Source organism: Phragmites australis, chromosome 8 (assembly GCF_958298935.1).
Source record: "Phragmites australis chromosome 8, lpPhrAust1.1, whole genome shotgun sequence".
In the NCBI taxonomy this organism is placed as follows: domain Eukaryota; kingdom Viridiplantae; phylum Streptophyta; class Magnoliopsida; order Poales; family Poaceae; genus Phragmites; species Phragmites australis.
This window is the reverse complement of record NC_084928.1, coordinates 3,996,668-4,001,167: the sequence shown is the minus strand read 5'-3', so window position 1 is coordinate 4,001,167 and position 4,500 is coordinate 3,996,668.

Here is a 4,500-nt window from a genome sequence, read left to right as displayed (position 1 = left end):
TCTTAGGGTGAGTCTAGTCACTCCCTTGCAGACTGGCACCACTCGCAGGGTCTCTGCCCAGGGTCAATGATTGGTTGCGAGCAGTTTGGTCACCCCCGGTTAGCTCAGGTGAGGTTGGTCACTCCCTTGCAAACCAGCACCACTCGCAGGGTCTCCATCTGGGGTCAACGATCGACTATGGGTAATCTGGTCGCCTCAGTTGGTTTAGGGCAAGGCTAATCGCTCCCCTGCTGACTGGCACTGCTCGTAAGGCCCCTGCCCATGATCAGTGTTCGGCCTGAAGTAGCTTGGTCGATTCCGCGACCTGATGGTCGGAAGTGCGACCAGATGGATTAGGATTAGGCAAGGTCATGCTCTATTGGACACCCAGGTGGAGGTCAGGGCGAATTTCTCTCCCTAAGGCAGTCTGATCGGAGGCCTCCATGACCTCATCGATGATAGGGAACGTCAACCTCAGGGAGACCATACCATGGCGCCAACCGTGAAAATCTAAAAAGGCTCGAGGGTGGGAATTCTAGAAATGTCAAACTTACCCTTCTAAGCCATGCTCTCTCTGATAGGGTGAGATCACACAGCAGAAGTGCGCCAGCCGGAGGACCATCTTTCCTCGCAGCAACCAACATTAGGCTTCGGACCTATGAGTCGACTGTGTCATCATTAAGATCTGGACAAATTAGGAGATGTAAGAAGTCGCACACCTATCTAAAGAGGCGACGACAAGGAAACGGCGGTTCGGCTCAGAATACTGAAACATCGGGTGTGCTCACATCCACAAGGGGCACAACCGGCGTTTAACGAAGTCATGGACGACATTTGACCCCGTCAGCCCAGCCTCTCAAAGCTGGACAACCCGCTTGGCAAAGGTTAGTAGCTCCGAGTAGTCAAGGGCAAACTCCCCCAGTTGTCCATGACCTGCGTTAGTGCGCTCGGCACTTGGAGGCTGCCCAAGGAGTTGTCTGTCGTAAGATAGAACCAGTCCTACCTCTAGCTCGATCGTGATGACTTCAGGCCTACCTCAATGTAGGAGTCTGCAGAGCCATCACAGAGGCAAAACCCGTAGCTCCCGTTGGTCTGGCCCGGTCACCAACTGGCAGGTGTAGAAGAACCGAAAGAGATCGAGGCATGGCTCGACCCCAACGAAGTTCTCACAAAAATGAGCAAATATGCTGAGCTTAAGAATGGAGTTGTGGTTTAGATGGAGGTGACAGATGTTGTAGAAGGAGATGACGGTGGTGAAGAACTCGAAGAAGAGCGGCACAAGGCTGGCTAAGGAGAACGAGATGAACATGAAGATCTCCCCTGGGTGGGGAGCAGGCGCGCTCACCCTGGAGTGGTATCCAAGGGTCAGGCGTCGGGTGAGCAGGCCAGCGTTGTGCATCTGTCGCAACCTTGCCACATCGCACTTAGATCTGGGGAAGGTGGGCTTGCTACCGATGTGCGCCATTGAACAATGATGGAAGATGTTGCGAGGTCAAGAACGGAAACAGAGACCAAGGGCTCTGAGCGTGAAAGCTTGGAGCCTAAGGGAGGCAACGAAAGGGTTCATGGGAACCACATGCGCTCCAATTTAAAGGGATGGTGTGGTATCTCAACTGCTGCAGGGTCCGATCCGCTCGAAATTCAAAAGGCCACGCGTGGGGAACCGAAATTCTCTCCGGTCCAACTATAATTAATGTTTCTCTCTCCCTCATTCTCTCTCTCTCTCTCTCTCTCTCTCTCTCTCTCTCTCTTTCTCCGAACATTTAACTTCCCATCGGGATGCGGTTTTCTGAGTCAACTACAAAAGTGGGCTGCGTCAATGACCACTCCCCAGGGCGAACAAGTATTCACCTAGGATCCAAGTGGCGTGACCAGGTCTGATCATGACCACTCGTCGTGCAGCGACCACGGTCTACTATGACAAACCACTCAAATCGCCCCATTCGCGATGGAGCTTGGAGACTAATGTTGGTGTAATAGATAATGGGGTGCCCCACAAGGCGGGCCCCACACTGCCAAATGTTAGCTTTTAGTAGATATTTTCAAGACCATAAGACTCATCATGTGACTAGGGTGGGGCTTGTGTGACCAACCCCTGGTCGAATGGAAACCGTACGACCAACCCTTTTTGGTCGCAGGGCAGGTATTCACCTAACCTGTCAGGACGTATTTAATGGCATTCACTCAAGTGCTTTTTCTTTCCTCAGGAACTCCCTTTAGGGGACAGAGATTATGGGCATACGTGGTCGAGCAGTGACCCGTCCTGTAGCATTTAATGCTACAGGATGATCTGGCCAGTGAGCTTGACTACGTTCGGTGATGGGACAGGACGAGCAGGACGACCAGAGCTGAGTGGGTATGTCTATCCGATGTCATGATGGGCTAGGGATAGTTTGTTTCGTTAGGGGTAAGTCTGCCATGGCGTTTGGCATGATTTGTTTGTATATATTCCTTTTTTTCCCTACTATATAAGGGGAGGAGGGGAGTCCAAGAAGAGAGGGGAGAACACTATATAACTATTCAGTACACTTCATAAGAAAATACACAGGACATAAGGCTATTATCCCACGGGAGGCTTGAATCTGGATAAATCTTTGTGTTCTTGAGTTCCTTCGACACACACTCCCACCAAAAATATAGATCAACACGCCTGTCATCTAATATACCCTAGATATATTGTCAGAGATCAACTACGACACCATTTTATCTTGAGAGATGTTTTTCTTTGGGTCAAATAGCTCAAAGAGGCAAGTCTCCATATAAGTAGTGCCACTAATTGTCCATCTGGAACGCAGAAGTTATCCTATCGGAATTAAAAGGTTTCTTATAAAGACTTTTGTGAAACACTTGTGAAATCCATGAGCTTCAAGAAAATTATAAGCTACTCCACTATGACAGGGTTTCCCTTTGTTTTGTTCTATAAAAAAACACTCTACATACATAGTTGGATTGGCACATTATTCCTTTGTGAATTATTGGGTGCCCCTTGCCAGAGCACATGAAGCTATCATGTAAATTAGTTTATGTATTGCAACTTGTGGTCCGAAGATTATTTAAAGGTCCATGAGGACACCCATGTGAACCGGAGATGGAACTATATATCTGCTCTGTGATGGCAGCTGTTGCAGCCATCTTCACTGATGGCTGAAGCGGATTTCGTGGTCGGTTGGCACTATGGCAGGGCTTCGTTATTGTTGACATTATCTGTATTGATTGTGATTGATTTTGGAAATATAAGTTTCAAATTGAAACCCAGCGTGCGCTCAGATATTTTTGGGGCAATAAATTAAGTTTCGGAGTTTTTAGTTTGCATAAAGTCCCAACAAATTCATGCCAAGCTAGAAGCAAAGTTATGTGTCTAAATATATAGCAATATATAAGTTGGCCTAATTAAGCTCAAGACAGTGTGGAGGTTTGGTTCCTAAGAAAAAAGGATGAGTAGGAATTGGAACATCACAAAAAAGAGGACGCTACTATTTTATGATTGCAAAAACTTGTTCTCCTACAACTCTGTTAAGTATTCTTAGTTCAGGACAATGTTTCGTCTGATGCATAATGCCAGATACTAATATACAGCACCTCTTGGAACAGACTTTCTCTTGAAATGATGGGGGAAAAAAATACCAACGGAATGCTTAACAGCATCCTTGCATCTTGAAGATGAATCAGTAGACATAACATCACCTGTTATGGGTCCATTAGGTAGCTGTAGCATTTTAGTTCATGTTAAAAATGCATTCAACACCCTATGGAAAAATACAGGAATCCAATGTTCTCGTGGAATGGCAACAGTTTTGCCGTTTGGAACAAAGGAACCATCAATCCCTTTCCCCTGGAATACTGAAGCTAGATGCCAATTTCACAGGAATAAAAAAATCCACTCTGATCTCTGGTTTTATCTTCGGTCGCGTAAGCCCAAAGCAATCGTTGCAGCATGCGGTGGCACGATGCCACTCGATTTGATCACGTCGGCAGGACCGTCCCTCTCTCCTTCCTTATCAGTGATGGATTATAATACAAGCTTCACTTATAATTTAGTATCACTGATAGATCGTAATATCACATGTCACTTATGATTGACACAGAAAGACCTGTTACTGATGACTGGTCTAGGACAACATATTACTGATGAATTGGTCATTAGTGACGACCACAACTTGATCCGTCACTAATTTTATAAATGACGGGTAACTTTATGATCTGTTACTGGTGATTTATCATAAGTGACGGGTTATGATCCGGTCTCAACTCAAGACTGTATAAGTAACAGGTCGTAATATGATCTATCATTAAAGGTTTTTAAGTAATGGGTCCTCTGTAGTGTTTTTTTTTTCACGTAGTATTTTAAGATGTGCAAAGTTTTTTATCAAGTAGTAAAATGTGTTGAGGCTGCTAGTTTGGGCCATAAGCCCATCATGAGGACTGATGGCGATGTTTTTTTTTTCTCCTCATGGATGTGTTGAACTTCAAGTTAATCCACGTTATTTCTTATGCATTTATGTGAATTTGTAAAGTTCTATG